Below are 18,049 nucleotides of genomic sequence, written 5' to 3' on the forward strand. Positions count from 1 at the left end.
TTAGTTACTTATTTCTTTTCTAATTTTTACTACATTGTTGATGAAAAAAAATTTTAATTTTATACAATCAAAATTGTCCACTTATTTCTTGTGTGATCCTATCACCAGCTATGAATTCCTCCCCTGGCAACATGTCTAAAACATAATTTCTCTTTTGCTTTTAAAAAAAGTTATTTATGAAATGATCTCACATTTAGGTCATGTATCCCTTTCAAACTTAGTATGGTATGAGATGCTGACCTAAACCTAGTTTATGTCAGGGTGCTGGCCAGGTATTCTAGAAGTTTTTGTCAAATTGTGAGTCTTTCTCCCAGTAGAAAAGGGTTTAGGGATTTATTAAACACCGTGCTACTATTTTGTCTGCTTTTATATGTTATATTTTTAACCAGTTCCACTGATTAACATCCCTTTTAAATCAGATTCAAGTAATTTTAATTATTTCTTTTTATAGAATGGTTTGAGATCTAGTACTGACAAACCCCATCCCTACTTCTCCTTCCTTCTCACCTTTTTCACTATTACCCTTGAGAGTCTTTTTTTTCTCCAGTAAAAAGTATTTATTAAATGTTTTCTATGTCCCAAGAATAGTGTTAAGCAGTAAGGATACAGAGAAAAAACAAATATAGTTCATACCTACAAGGAGTTCATATATATTAATCTGGGAGATAACACACTAATTTGGTAGAAAACTATGTACATACAAGAGATTTACAGACTAGATGGAATGTAATCAATGTGAAAAAAGTAGCAGCTAGTAGAGACTGGTTCAGGAGACCAGTTCCCTCAGGATTAGGTGTCCTTTGGAGGAAGACAGCATTGGCAAAAGAAGAAAGGAAAATTAGAGACAGTCAGAGTTTCAACCAGGCATCACAGAGACTTCTCTGATCAGGCTTGGGATGACTTTATTTTTTTACACTTTAAAGATTACACATATGGTTGGCATGGAATTTCATTTTCAACATACGTCTTTTCTTGGAGATAATGAATAAGTCATACATTAACTTTGTTACTAACAACTTTTCATTCTCCAGTAACTTTCAGTATTTTTCAAAGGTATGTTTGATACATGTTTCCTAGGCCGTGAGGTTAACAAAACAGTCCAGTGGAGTGGGAAGTACCAGCCTTCTCATGGAACAACTTCTCTATTTTTCATCCATTGTCCTTCCTATGTTAACATTCTGGACCATGGATCAGGGGAGGCTTGAAAACAGTCCTGGCCTGCTATTATGCAAGGTCCTGTACATGGGAGTGAAAAATCAAAGTACAGTTTTGTTGGAGTTTAAAATCTTTAGCATTAATTCACTCTCTGCTGGGTTGTTATGAAGTGACTTTTAGGGGAATTTTTGTATCATTACATGTAAGAGTGGTATTTTCTTAGGAATCTATAGAGGCCCTAGGCAGCCTCAAGCTGTTCTTCTATCTTTCTCTGGGCCTGAATAAGGATATTGATCATACCAATTCTAGTAATAAGGAGTATTAGTGAGAGAAGAGTCACATAGGGGAGTTTGTGTATTTTCCATCCTTCCTGTGGGCTGCTTTGAAGTACCTGGGTTCCACCTATGACCATGTCAGATAAGGTGGATTTGATGGCTCCTAGCAGACTGGGAAAGGCCTGCAGAAGGTGTAATTTCCATTTTAGTCAAGAAGAAAAAGAGCACATACAAGGAGGAGGTAAGGAAGATGAAAATTTAGTGGTTTTACAGCGAGAATACTGGCATTTTAATCCTTACACTTCAGCATACTCCCTATATGTACTTCTGCAAATCACTTAAATATCCTATATAATAACTTTGATATTAGTAGAATGAGAGTGTTCAATCAATTAGATAATCTTGAAGGTCCCTTCTCACTTTATATACTCTATGATTTAAAAAAATCCTTACCTTTACCATCTACATAATCGACCACATCAACAACCAAACCAACAGAAATCACATGATTATCTCAATAGATACAGAAAAAAAACCTTTGACAAAATACAACACTCATTCCATTGAAAACCCTGGAAAATATAGGAATAGAAGGGCCTTTCCTCAAAATAATAAACAGTATTTATTTAAAACCATCAGCAAGTATCTACAATGGGGATAAATTAGGAGCCTTCCCATCAGGAGTGAATCAGGAGTGAAGTAAGGATGCCCATGATCACCACTATTATTTAATATCATACTAGAAATGTTAGCTGTAGCAATTAGAGAAGATAAAATACATTGAAGGGATTAAAGTAGTCACTGAGGAAATTAAACTATTACTCTCTGCAGATGACAGGATGGTATACTAAGAGAACCTGAGAAAATCAACTAAAAAGCTAGTGGAAATAATCAACATCTTTAGCAAAGTTGCAAGATACAAAATAAATACACATAAATCATCATCATTTCTATTTATACCCAATAAAAATCAGCAAGAATTAGAGAAACTCCATTTAAAATCACTCTAGGTAATATAAAATATTTGGGAATCTATCTGCCAAGACAAACTCAGGAATTATATGAATACAACTTCAAAACACTTTTCACACAAAACAATCTAAACAATTGGAAAAACATTAATTGTTCATAGGTAGAATGAACTAATATAATAAAAATGATAATCCTACCTAAAGTAACTTACTTATTCAGTGCCATACCCATCAAACTACCAAAAGACTTTTTTATAGAATGAGAAAAAAATCATAACAAAGTTCATATGGAAGAACAAAAGATCAAGAATATCAAGAGAACTAATAAAAAATGTGAAGGATGGAGGCCTACAAATACCAGATCTTAAACTGTACTATAAAGCAGTGATCATGAAAACAATATGGTACTGGCTAAGAGACGGAATGGTGGATCAATGGAATAGACTAGGGGTAAATGACTTCAGCAAGCTAGTGTTTGATAAACTCAAAGATCCAAGCTTTGGGGGCAAGAACCCACTATTTGACAAAAACTGCTGGGAAAATTGGAAAATAGTATGGGAGATATTAGGTTTAGATCAGTATCTCACACCCTATACCAAGATAAATTCAGAATGGGTGAATGACTTAAATATAAAGAGGGAAATTATAAGTAAATTAGGTGAACATAGAATATTATACTTGTCAGATCTATGGGAAAGTAAAGAATTTAGAGCCAAGCAAGAGATAGAGAATATTACAAAATATAAAATGAATAATTTTGATTACATTAAATTTGAAAGCTTTTGTACAAACAAAACCAATGGAACCAAAATTAGAAGGGAAGCAACAAATCGAGGAAAAGAATTTATAACAAAAACCTCTGAAAAAGGTTTAATTTCTTAAATTTATAAGAAGCTAAGTCAGTTGCACAAAAAAAAAAAATCAAGCCATTCCCCAGTTGATAAATGGTCAAGGGACATGAATAGGCAGTTTTCAGATAAAGAAATCAAAACAATCAAAAAGCACATGAAAAAGTTTTCTAAATCTCTCATAATTAGAGAAATGCAAATCAAAACAATGCTGAAGCACCACGTCACATTTAGCAGATTGGTCCATATGACAACAAAGGAAAATAATAAATGCTGGAGGGGTTTAGCAAAATTGGTACACTAATGCATTGCTGGTAAAGTTGTGAATTGATCCAACCATTCTGGAAGGCAATTTGGAACTCTGCCCAAAGGACTTTGAAAGAATGTGTATCTTTTGATTCTACAACACCACTACTAGGTTTGTACCCTAAAGAGATAATAAAGAAAAATTTTTGTTCAAAAATATTCATAGCTGCACTCTTTGTGGTGGCAAAAAATTGGAAAATAAGGGGGTATCCCTTGATTGGGGAATGTCTGAACAAATTGTGGTATATGATGGTGATGGAATACTATTTTGCTGTAAGGAATGATTAACTGGAGGATTTCTATATGAATTGGAAGAACCCCCAGGCACTGATGCAGAGTGAAATAAACAGAACCAAGAGAACATCATATACAGAAAGTGAAACACTATGGAACAATACAATGTAATGGACTTTGCTGATACAAAACATTTCCAAGTGACTTATGAGAAAGAATGCTATCTGCATAGAGAGAAAAAAGACTGTGGGAATAAAAACACAAAAGAAAAACAAATGACTTATCAATTGCTTAAATGGATGTATGATTTGGGGTTTTGGTTTTAAAACATTGCTCTATTGCAAAAATGAATAATATGGAAATAGGTATAAGAGATAACATTTGTATAACCCAGTGGAAATGCTGATTGGATACAGGAGTGGGAGGGCAGGGAAAGAAAATGAAATATGTAAACATGGAAAAATATTTTTAAAATAAAAAATTATTTTAAAAAACCCTTACCTTTTATCTTGGAATCAATACTAAGTACTAATTCCAAGGCAAAAGAACAGTAAGAAGTAGGAAATTGAGGTTAAGTTACTTGCTGTGGGTCACACAGCTAAGAAATATCTGAGACCAGATTTGAAATCCAGGATTTCCTGTCTCCAGGCTTGTTGCTCTATTTCAGTGGTTCCCAAACTTTTTTGGCCTATTGCCCCCTTTCCAGAAAAAAAATATTACTTAGCCCCCTGGAAATTATTTTTTTTTAATTTTAATAGCAATTAATAGGAAAGATAAATGCACCTGTGGCCATCACTGCCTTCCTGGATCGCTGTAGCACCCACTGCTCTATTCACTGAGCCACCTAGTTGCTCCTTATAATTCTTTAGATACTGTAATGTTTGATTTACAGCTATTCATATATATATATATGTATACACAATTATTTTTTATATATGTATATAAATTATATTTCCTAAATATAGTCCTTGACACTGAAAATTTGTATGTGTAGATTTAAAATTTTTTTCTTTTTCTCTCCCTCACACCCTCTCCCCACAAGAAGGCAGGTAATGGGGTGGGTTGTACATATATTATCATTATAGTACATGTTTCCATGTTTGTCATATTGTGACAGGACACACATTGCTTACCCTAGAGAAAAATTCATAGAGGAAATACAGTGAAGAATGATATGCTTCAATCTGCATTTCAACTCCATCTGTTCCTTTGGTGGCAGTGGATATCTTTCATCATGAATCCTTTGGAATTATCCTTGATTATTGCCTTGCCAATAATAGTTTAGTCATGCCAATTAATGATTATTAATTATTATTGTTGCTTCATATAATGTTCTGGTTCTACATACTTCACTTTGTATTGCTTCATAAGTCTTTCCAGGTTTTTTGTGATCATTTTGCCATTTTCTTATGGCACAATATTATTCCATTAAAAGCATATATTCTTGAAATTCTTAGCTTTTTGTTTCCTTTTATGATGAACTGTATTATTTTTTCTAGCACTATACTCTTTTGATAGTTTGCGTCAGCACTGAAATTAATTTAGGTGATATAGTCATTTTCATTATATTGGCTTACCCTACCCACAAGCAGGTAATGTTTTTCTAATGATTTAGATTTGTTTATTTCTGCAAAGAGTTTTATTGTTAGATTAAAACAGTCCCTGGGTGAATCTTGGTATGTATTCTGCCATATATTTTAGTTGAGGAAACAAGGTCCTGGAAGAGGAAAAATAAAAGGACTTAGGTAGAGAATAATTATCTTGGGAAACAGAGATATGCAGAATCAGTAATATATGGAGTACTGTGTCAGGGTAAAGAATTTCTGATTTAGTTTATATTTTTGTTTAGAAAACTAGTTACTGTTTCAAGGAACATCTTTATATTCTTAGTTACAATTGAATAACAATTTTGTGGGCCTTCCAGAAAAACTTCAAATATTGATTCTGCTGAATAATTTATGAAACTTGGGAAGGGGTTTTGGGTAATTATAAAACATTACAACCTCAGACTGGTTAAGATTATTTCCATAACTGGTCCTGCAAACCAGGATTTTCATGACATAATAATATAAATGTGGTATGGAGTTTATTTTGTTAGATTGAGTATAGTAAATAGTAGTACACAATAATTTGAGATGCAATTATCCATTTTATTATTATTTATTATTATTTTATCCTGGGACTCCATTCTAGGAGCATAGGGCCACAACCAGTAGGCAATGAGTCGCTCAGGGTCACCCAGCTGGGGAGTGTCTGAGCCCAGATTTGAACCTAAGACCTTAGGCCTGGCTCTCAATCCACTGAGCTAGCCCAGCTGCCCCTACTTTAGGTTACAGTTTCTTTAGCAGATGTAGTTTTTACAGGGTGGGGTTGCTAGCCCCACGCCCAACCCTCCTCCTTTTTCATCCAGGCTAGGGACCGTCCTTAGCCCAGGAGTGGTAAGGGTGGGCAATAGGGGTCAAGTGACTTGCCCAAGGTCACACAGCTGGAAGTGTCCGAGGCCAGACTTGAACCTAGGACCTCCAGTCTCTAGGCCTGGCTCTCAATCCACTGAGCCACCCAGCTGCCCCAATTATTTACCCCTGTACCATGTATACTCTGGCTCTTCTCTCTTAGGGTCAGGCCTGCTATATTTTGCTTAGTGCTCTCAAGTACACTGAAGGGTTAGGGGTTGTCTCTTTTCTTTGTTATTAGCCTGATCCTAACCCCCCAAACCATTGTGCTGCCATCATTTTTAGGAGTCTCATAACTAGCATCCTAGTCCCATCTAACCATTTAACACTGGGTAGCTGTTACAAAGAAATATTTACTTCACAGATACAGCAATAACAAATATGCATTTTCCCTAACACCTCTTCCCTATTCCACTTTAGTCTAGGTGTATAGATTTAAAATTTAGCCTTGTTTCTACTTTCAAAGGTCAATCCTTGTTCCTTGTGGCATTGGTATGACATTGGCTATAAAACCATCTGGGATGTTGACTCCCAGATTCTTGTGACTTAAGCTTTTGAAATTTCCAAGGTTGCAAATCACCAAATGAAGTTAAAAAAAGTCTCTATTAACAATCCAAAGAGGCGTATCCTTAATACCTGGTGTTATATATAAGTAAGTCTGGTGTTGTGAGAGGTGAAGCTGAATGGGTGTGGAAGATCCCCAAGTGTAACACACAAGTTGTGGTGGTGAAACACAAAGGACTCCACTGGACTATATTTGTGATGAATCTGCCCCACCCAACTTCAGTATAACAGTGTCCCAAGACAGGAAATCGAGTGAAGAATCTGTGGTTAAGAACACACAGCTCTTTTTAACTGACTGTCCTGGCTTTAAATGGATAAAACTGCCTGACTAAGATTTGAGCCTTTACAGTTGAAAGAAATCTCCTTCTTCCCTCAAATATCCAAGGGTATGTTTATTAATCCCTGAAGTAATGATAACTTTTACTTTAGGTGATTTTGAAGATTTAATAACAGGGTTTAAGGAGGGAAGCAGGGAAATGATGGGAAGAGGGGTAAAGGAGATCCTTGGCCTAAGCTACTGATGACCAGATGGTATATGATTTGAATGTATTCAGGATATTCAAACTTGTTGGTTGTTAATGGTTAGTCTGCCAGTTCCAACCTGGCAGAGCCAGCTGGCTTCAACCTGAACCAGGTTATTTGATGGTGAATGATGTTACTTCTTCTTGATGAGTGAATTGAATCAGAATGTTTAGTATAGGATATGACAGGATCTGAGACTATGGAAATGTTCAGTGTTGGTTACTGGTATCTTAAGTTGACTTCTCAGCCTACACAAGCCCAAACCAAACAACCCTCCAAGCACTCTCTCAAAATTGAGATACTTTCCTTCCTTCAAATCCTGCTTTTATGCCTTTCCCATCAACTGAATTTGCATCTGCCAGGCTTTGCCAAGCCTCATTCCAAGTTCTAAACCACTGTCAATCATTTTGCTTTTCATATTGCATTGTAAAATGTCATTACACTGGTTAGTTACCCAGAACAAATTATAGAATGTCAATGAATGCTCCACAATTGCTCTAAGACACTTCTCTTACATAGCATCATAATTATCCCAGAAGCAGGTTTCTCAGGTTCTCCATATGGAAAGATAACATCCCAGGTATCTCTGAGCATATGCCAGATGCACGTTAAACTTTAATGAATTTATGTGTTCTATGAGTCACAAAATCATGATATTTCAAAGTGAGATTAGGACTTCAATGCTCATCTGCCTAGCCCAAATAGTCATCTATTCTCTGCTTGAAGACCTCCAGTGTAATTCACAATTGCCTAACACAACATATTGTACTTTTGATTCTCTAATTGTTAGGAAGTTATTTTATTTTATTTTTACATGAAACCTAAATTAGCTTTTTTTTTTGTACCTTTTACTTACTATTCCTAGTCCTACACTCTAGGGTTAAATGGAAAGAATATCATGACTCTTCCATGTAATAGCTTAAATATTTGAAGACTTTCCTTGAGAATGGGGATTGTTTCATATTTTGTTTACCCCATGCTTAGCACATAGATTGTTGATTGATTGAAAACTTTTTTTAGCATCCATATATATTTAAATTATCAAACTATTATTATTCCATGGATTTAAGTCTATGTAAATGACTCCTAGATTTACATATTGTAAGGAATTAAAATTAAGGGTTGGACTAAATAGATGAGAATTTTAAGATAATATTATTGTTACCAATTTTAAAATTAATAAAGCCCAAGTCAAAATGATTTTCAGTAGCTTTTATTTACAAAAAGGGTGGAAAGAGTGAAAGTAGAGAAATACAAAAAGAGGATAGAGAAGATGTCTACCTTATCATGCTAAATATTGCTCTGGCACTCAGCCAGGCAGGGCTTGTTAACCCTCAACTAGAGTACCGGAGTTCCACCTACACTGCCTCCTCCAAGAAGGGAAGGCCTCTCCGAAACTAATCTCACTCCAGACACCAGGAAAAGAAAGCCAGCTACTCACTCACCCAAGAGACAGTCCAAGAGCCAAGTTCCCAAGTTGAAGCCAAGGTCCAAGTCCAAAGTCACCTTCTAGAGGTAGGTCAGCAGTCGAAGCTCCAAGCCCAAGATCCAAGCCCAAGTGTCCATCGAAGCTCCCTTGAAGACTACTCCCTGAAGACTACTTCTGAAGACAACCTCCCAAAGGCTTATCTCTAGAAGACTGCTTGCAGAAGACTCCCTTCAGCTAGAAGAAGTTCAGTGCTTTTATAGTGACTTCTTGTCCCTTTTCCTCTTCACAGGGGCCAATCACAGTTTCCAATTGCCTAGCACTGCCCAGGAGGGCAGTGTCTGTGGGATTCACTTCTCACCTCTGAAGGTGTTAACTCTTATCATAGGCCTCTGAAGGTGTCAACTTTTTATCTTTGACTTCTGAAGATATCAACTTTTATTATAGGATTCACAAGTTTCTGACTGATTGAGTTATCACCCACTTTAGCAGATGACTTGGTAACACTCTTAATTCTGGAGTTATCACTTATTTTAGCAAGTGACTTGCAAATTCTCTTCTTCAAGTAAGTGACTTGTGAATTCTCTTACTTGATGGCTAACAAAGTGTTAACTCAAAATAGACAAAGAGAATAAAGAATTCTCTTTCACAATATTCAACACTAGTCTCTCTCAAACTTTAGTCCTGCATCACCAAATGCTTTTTAGAAACTTTGAACTGGATGTCTCATAGATATTGCATTAACAGAACTTATTGTTTCATTAAAACCCTCCTTTCTTCTAAACTTGATTACCCTTGAAGGTATTACTTTCCAGGCATCCAAGATGACCACCTCAGTTTCATCCTCAAAACTTCACTCATCCTTAGTCTATATATTCAAGCAGTTGCCATATCTTTTTATTTCTACCTCTACAACATTTCTCCTGTCACCTTCTTTCTACCCAAACAGACACTACCCTAATTCAGTCACTCATCATTTCTCAATTGGATTGATGATGATAGCTTTCTGTTCCCCCATTCTAATACATTCCCCACACAGTTGTCAAAATGATTTTTCTAATATGTGATTCTGACAGTATTATTCTCCCACTCCTCAATAAACTCTGATAGCTCCTTATTTCCTTCAGGAACAAATACAAACTCTACTTGGCATTTAAAACCCTTCATAACTTGAGCCTAGGCTTGTTACAAGCCATCTTCTTTTTCCCTAAACCCACTTCATTCTACAGTATAATTAATCTGTCCTTACTATTCCTCATATACAGCACATTCTTCCCAATTTCTGTACTTTTCCACTGGTTATATGTTGTTCCTGGAATGCATTCTCTTCTTCTCTCTGCCTTTTAGAGATTCAAGTTTCTTTCAAAACTCAGTTCAAGGACAATTTTCTACATAAAGCCTTTCCTGAACTTCCCAACCTCTGGTACCTTCCCCAGGAAAAAAAAATTATTTTGTAACTATTTTGTGTATACCTTATTTATATATACTTTGTTATTTCTATTCCCTCCCAGCAAACTCTATGAGGTTGTAACACTTTGTTTTTTCACTCAGTTCCTAGAACAATTTCTGACATAATGCTTAATAAATATTTATTGTTTGATTGATGGTGACAAATATTTGATCAATGATTTTTCTGTTTTGGGGGATGAAGTTCAGTTTATTGAGAAACCTTAATAACATGTTTTGAATTCAATTCTTCCTTTAAGTGTATAGAAATAGTTTCCCTGAATCCAAAATAACACTAAAATATCTATTTCAGAATAAAAATTAACATTTTAAAATCCAGCATACAAAAAATGAAATTTATAAAACAAATAAATTGGAGATTGGCTGTGATTATTTGCTTCTTTTTATAAAGGAATGCTTCTTTAAATAGTCAGATCCCTTAATGCATTTAAAATAGAATTTGATTTAAACACCATACTTCATATAACACATTGCATAAATTAAGAAGTTGTCACTTGCACTTTAATCCAAAAGCTGTGTGTTACTTATTTCATAGTGCTTTTCTGCCCTCCAGTGGTTATTTAAAATTAGGCAAACCTATGCCAATATTTAATCCATGGAACAATATTTATTTATTTTTGTATTTTCATATCACAGCAATGACACAGTATTGAGAACAGAAATGTTTGAGGAATTCAGAATACTTAATAAACACTCAATTAGTCACAAATTACAAATACTGTTCTAATAAACGAGGCCCAAAGAGCATAGCAAGAACCACTCAAAGCCTTATCACATTTTGTAGGACACACTGGATAGGTCTTTGGGAAACCAGTAGGTGGAGTGATTTCCAAAGTTAAGAACTTAATCAAAAGAAAATCCCCGAAGTAGAAACAGGGCTTTAGATTGGAAAGGTAGAAGTCATCTCTTCCAGTCTCCCCTTTAAAAAGCATTACTTGTAAATCATTGAAAGATGGTCAGCCAGCTCTGACTGAATACATCTAGTGATGGGAGCTTATTGCTTTATGAGCCAGTTTATTCCATTGACAAACAGCTGGAAAGTTCTTATTTATATTTAACTGAAATCTGCTCTTCTGTAACTTACTAGTATTAGTTCCGTGTTCTAAAATAATGCAAAATAAGTCAACTTACTATTCCACATAACATTAGGCCAGTGATTCCCAAAGTGGGTGCCACCGCCCCCTGGTGGGTGCTGCAGTGATCCAGAGAGGTGGTGATGGTCACAGGTGCATTTATCTTTCCTATTAATTGCTATTACAATTAAAAAAAATTAATTTCCAGGGTGCTAAGTAATATTTTTTCTGGAAAGGGGGCGGTAGGCCAAAAAAGTTTGGGAACCACTGCATTAGACCTTCAAGATCTGGCAAGCCATTATCTTTTCACTTTGTTTTGTCTTTTTAAAGATGAATATATGTAGTTTCTTCAATAATTCTGCATATAATATACACACCCATCTCCATTCTTGTGACTCCAATTTGTGCACTCTTAAATTTATCAACATTCTTCTCAAATTGTCCAGAAGGATACACAGTATTCTAGATATAATCTGGCTAGACTGGGAATAATGGGAATTATTATCCATAATTTGGACCTTTTCTAAAGCAGCCTAATTTTAGTAGTCATACATATTGTCAGTTCACATTGAATTTGTGGTCAACTAAAAATCTAGGGTTTGATTCATAGGAGCTATTGGTGAGTCAGGTCTCCCTTGGTTTGTAATTGTGCATTTGTCTTTTCTTGTTGATGGTGGTAGTTTTTTTTTTCTAACCTAATTGAAGAACTGCATTTATCTCCAGCAAAGTATCAAGTTTCATCTTTTTCTTTCTTTGTTTGTTTGTTTTAGCCTACATTCCAACCTTATAAGTTTACACTGATGTTTGATTCTAATATCTAATGTATTCATTACCCATCCCAGCTTACAATCATCCAAAGCATGCCTTTCATGTCTTCAATGAATTCACTAACAAGAAATTTGAATAGGACAGAGAGTCAAGACAAGGTCCAGTAGTTTAGCTTGAAAGACACAACTGATCCATTATTCAATTCTCTTTTATGTACCATTATTTAGCCACCTAAAAATCTGCCTGTGTTGTATAATTCAACTTGCATTTGCCTTTCTTATCTATAAGGATATCTTAATAGACTCTTAAATTCTTTGCTGGAAATGCACTCTGAATATATTACCAATCTATAAACTCTATTTTTTAAAATACCCTTACCTTCCATCTTAGAATTAATACTGTGTATCAAGTCTATAGCATAAGAACAGTAGGGGCTAGGTAATGGGAGTTAGGTGACTTGTCCAGGGTCACACAATTAGATACAAATTCTTTTAAAAGGAAAAAAGAAGTAAGTGTGACAAAAAAAATTTTTTTTAGTAAACACATATAACCTAATGATTACCAAAGGTTTAATAACCTTTCCTATAATTTTTTCCAGAGATTGACATATAAATTTGTAGACTTAAAAATCTACCTTTTTCTCCTTTTAAAAAATTGGCATCTTTGTTTTTAATCTAGATTTTCCCTCCCCACCATTATCCATGATTTCTCTAAGATAACCAAATGTCTCTGAGGTTATATCTATAAATTTTTTCAGTATCCTGGAAAATAATTTATGTGGGCCTAGAATTTTAAACCTATTTAAAATTACTAAATGTTCTCTTACTATTCACCTATCTATGTTGTTTTAATTTTATTTTTATCATTATTGTTCAACTCCTTCTAATTTGATTGTTTTCATTGATGGATGAGTTTAGAAAGAAAAATAGTTTAGTAGTTTTGTTTTGGTATCTGTCTCTGTTAACTTGACAACACTTTCCCAAAAGTGAGTCTTTCCTGTTCTTTATGTTTTGAATATAACTGAAGATCTTTTTACTGGCTTTAGTATTTTTTGAAAGCTAAGTTGAAACTTCTTCCTTGATTTCTGTGTTTTTTTCCTTATGTTCTGGTATACATCTCCACATGGATGTTTAATCAGGACTTCAAACTCAGTATGTCCAATTTTGAATTTGTTATGTTTACTTTCATATTTGCTTTTCTCTGAAATTCTTTATTTCTATTGATCCCATTCTCTTCCAAGTCAATAGACCTTACTATATGCTCAAAACTTTATAAATATCTCATTTAATCTTCATAACAACAACAACCCTATGAAATAGAATTTGTTTTTCTCATTTTATAATTGAGGAAAGTGAGGTACACAGAGGCTAAGTCACTGCGTAGGGGCCACACAGCTATTGTCTGAGGCTGAATTTGAGCTCAGATCTTCCTGCTATCCTCCATCAGGCCTAGTGTTCTATCCATTGTGCCACCAAGCTGCCTCCAACTGCCAGATCTTTAGCCTCTCTGTTCTACTCCAGCTGCAACCTCCTTAGTTTTAGGCCCTCACCTATGTTTTCCTACACTATCATAATGGCCTCTTAATTGATCTTTCTGTTTCTAATGTATCTCTTCTCTAACCTATCCTTTATACTGCTAGATAAATGAATAATTTTCCTAATGGGTCCCTCTAGAATATATCTTTTTAAAAATCTGAGTTTATTTGGCAGCACTGTAAATAGTCAAACTGGTTCCCTTAGATGCCATTTAAATTTTTTATAATCTCCTATTCTTCTCAAAACTCTATTTGGACTTTGCCAGGATATTCTTTTCCCTTGAACATTTGAAATCAGATTAAAAAGAGTTCTAAGGATTGCATCTAACAACCCTTAGCTTGGGCAAGGTTTTTATACTTTAACACGGTCACTTTTGTCCAAGGTTAATTCCCTTAATGGCTTTATCTACCTTCTCAGGGAAAAAAATTGTAAGTGAGGTCCATAAAGAACTGTTCTATTTTTGCAGAGCTAGATATCTAGCAGATGTCTAGATAGCTGAAGTTCCCAAACAATATTGCTTGATCCTATGCAAATTTTTAACCTTTGTATTTGTAATCTGTATTTTAAAAACAGCATCGATGTGTTGTGGTTGACTTGGAAGTTTGCAATATGTTTTCACACCTTTTCCCCCTTTTTCTCTTTCCCCCTTCTCACTCAAATACTCTCAACTTATGTCCCCTCTCAGGCTTGTAGATTTCCATTCAGTTGTAGATCTTCTGATAAGAAACTATCTCTGGTTGAAAGTTATGGGGAAATGAAAGACCAATGGATATTTTTAGTCAGGAAATCTGCTATTAAATGGTTGTGTGACCTAGAAAAAGCCAAGGCAGTTTAACCTCAGTTTCTTGATTTGTAAAAAAGAAAGAATAATATTTGCATTCTTTGATTGTTGAGATTGCTGTGAAGATCAAATAACTTGTTTGAGAAGTTTTCTATAACTGTCAGCTACTGTTTCTATTTTGAACAAGGTATATACTCTTTCATTACTATCTCTCAATGAGTCCCAACCCAATAAGTCTCAGTATTTTCTATAAAATCATATTTATCTTCTAATGTTGAAGTTTTTGGTTCATTATCATCATTGCTCATTCTCTGGGTACTGATATCTAGCTATCCCTGAGGTTTAGATTTTGTTTGCAATCCTGTCTGATTGCTTTCTCTTTTAAATTCGTGTGAACCTACTACAATAATATTTTCATTTTTATATCATGTCTGATGATATCTTTCTATAGGCTTATTTTTTTATTTTTATTTTTTTCTCACATTAGAATTTGATTTTGGTTGGGTTAGCAAGTCTCCTGCCAAGATGCACAAAGATCAAAGCAGGAATTTATAGTATCTTTCAGGACTTAAGTAATGTCCCATCTTCTCCATGAGACTTTCTTGGACTGCTTTGAAGTTTGCCTCCTCATCCAAACTCCTGTAGCATTTACTATTTCTGCCACTTATTTTCCCTTGTAATTAAGTTGTCTTACTTTGTTACTTAACTGTTTCATGCACATATGTCTTGCCTATCTAACAAACTAAAATATAAGAATCACCATATTATTCTTTAAAAAAAAATCCTTACCTTCTGTTTTAGAATCAATACTATATACTGGTTCCAAGGCAAAAGAGGTGGTAAGGGCTAGGCAATGACTTGCCCAGAGACACAGCTAGGAAGTGTCTGAGGTCAGATGTGAACCCAGGACCTCCCATTTCCAGGCCTGGCTCTCTCCCCTCCCCCATATCATTCTTTTGACCTCCCATCAGCACCCAGAATAGTTTTAAAATATATTAGGAATTAAATATTTCTTGAGTGAACAAATTGCATTAGAATTACATTCTTTTTTTTTTTCTCTATGACTGGATTTTTATTTTTTAGAAAAATTTTCCATGGTTACATGATTCATTCTCTAACTCTCCCACCCGTGCCTCCCCACCCTCCTGGGGCAGATCCATATTTCCACTGGTTTTAACATGTGCCATTGATCAAGACCTATTTACATATTATTGATAGTTGCACTGGGGTGATTGTTTAGAGTCTACATCCCAAATCATGTCTGCATCAACCCATGTGTTCAAGCAGTTTTTCTTCTGTGTTTCCACTCCTGTAGTTCTTCCTCTGAATGTGCGTAGTGTCCTTTTCCATAAGATCCTCAGAATTTTCCTGGATCATTGCATTGCTGCTAGTATAGAAGTCCATTACTTTCGATTTTACTACAGCATATCAGTCTCTGTGTAAAATGTTCTTCTGGCTCTTCTCCTTACACTCTGCATCAATTCCTGAAGGTCATTCCAGTTCACATGGAATTCCTCCAGTTTATTATTCCTTTGAGTACAATAGTATTTCATCACCAACAGATACCACAATTTGTTCAATCATTCCCCAATTGAAGGGCATACCCTTGTTTTTCAGTTTTTTGCCACCACAAAGAGTGTGGCTATAAATATTTTTGTACAAGTCTTTTCCCTTATGATCTCTTTGGGGTATAAACCCAGCAATGGTGTGGCTGGATCAAAGGGCAGGCAGTCTTTTAGTGCTCTTTGGACATAGTTCTGAATTGCCATCCAGATTGGTTGGATCAGTTCACAACTCCACCAGCAATGCATTAATGTCCCAATTTTGCCAGATCTCCTCCAACATTTATTACTCTCTCCTGCTATCATTTTAGCTAATCTGCTAGGTGTAAGATGGTACCTCAGAGTTGTTTTGATTTGCATGTCTCTAAATATTAGAGATTTAGAACACTTTCTCATGTGCTTATTGATAGTTTTGATTTCTTTATCTCAAAATTGCCTATTCATGTCCCTTGTCCATTTATTAATTGGGGAATGACTTGATTTTTTTTATACAATTGATTTAGTTCCTTGTATATTTGAGTAATTAGACCTCTGTCAGAGTTTTTTGTTACAAGATTTCCCCCCCCCCCAGTTTGTTGTTTCCCTTCTGATTTTGGTTGCATTGTTTTTGTTTGTATAAAACCTTTTTAATTTAATTTAATCAAAATTATTTATTTTACATTTTGTAATTTTTTTTGACTCTTGCTTCATTTTAAAATCTTTCCTTTCCCAGAGATCTGTCAAGTATACTATTCTGTGTTTATATATATATATATATATAATTTACTTATAGTTTCCTTCTTTATATTCAAGTCATTCACCCATTCTGAATTTATCTTGGTGTAGGGTGTGAGATGTTGATCTAAACCTAATCTTTCCCACATTGTTTTCCAATTTCCCCAGCAGTTTTTGTAAATAGTGGATTTTTGTCCCCAAAGTTGGGCTCTTTGGGCTTATCATAGACTGTCTTGCTGACACCACTTATCCCAAGTTTATTCCACTGATCCACCCTTCTGTCTCTTAGCCAGTACCATATTGTTTTGATGACCACTGCTTCATAGTACAGTTTAATATTTGGTACTGCTAGGCCACCTTCCTTCACATTTTTAAAAATTATTTCCCTTGATATTCTTGATCTTTTGTTCTTCCAAATGAACTTTGTTATAGTTTTTTTCAGTAAAAAAGTTTTTTGGTAGTTTGATAGATATGGCACTAATTAGTAAATTAATTTGGGTAGAATGGTCATTTTTATTATGTTAGCTTGTCCTACCCATGAGCAATCAATGTTTTTCCAATTGTTTAGATCTAGTTTTAATTGTCTGGAAAGTGTTGTATTTGTATTTGTATAATTCCTGTATTAGTTTTGGTAGATAGATTCCTAAGTATTTTATATTGTCTAGGGGATGATTTTAAATGGTGTTTCTCTTTCTACCTCTTGCTGTTGTGATGTGTTAGAAATATATAGAAATGCTGATGATTTATGTGCATTTATTTTGTATGCTGCAACTTTGCTAAAGTTGTTGATTATTTCTACCAGCTTCTTAGTTGATTCTCTAGGATTTTTTAAGTAGACCATCATATCATCTGCAAAGAGTGATAGTTTTGTCTACTCATTGCCTATTTTAATACCTTCAATTTCTTTTTCTTCTCTAATTGCTACTGCTAGTGTTTCTAGTACAATGTTAAATAATAGAGGTGATAGTGGGCATCCTTGTTTCACGCCTGATCTTATTGGGAAGGCTTCTAATTTATCCCCATTGCATATGATGCTTGTTGATGGTTTTAGATATATACTATTTATTATTTTTAGGAAAGGTCCTTCTATTTCTATACTTTTCAGTGTTTTCAATAGGAATGGGTCGTGTATTTTGTCAAAGGCTTTTTCAGCATCTATTGAGACAATCATATGATTTTAGTTTGTTAGCTTGTTGATACAGTCAATTATGTGGATGGTTTTCCTAATGTTGAACCATCTTTGCATTCCTGGTATAAATTCCACCTGGTCATGGTAGATAATCCTCTTGATCACTTGCTGGAGTCTTTTTGCTAGTATTCTATTTAAGATTTTTGCATCTATGTTTATTAGGGAGATGGGTCTGTAGTTTTCTTTCTCTGTTTTTGATCTACCTG

The sequence above is a fragment of the Gracilinanus agilis genome, chromosome 1 (genome assembly GCF_016433145.1).
Source record: "Gracilinanus agilis isolate LMUSP501 chromosome 1, AgileGrace, whole genome shotgun sequence".
NCBI classification, from domain to species: domain Eukaryota; kingdom Metazoa; phylum Chordata; class Mammalia; order Didelphimorphia; family Didelphidae; genus Gracilinanus; species Gracilinanus agilis.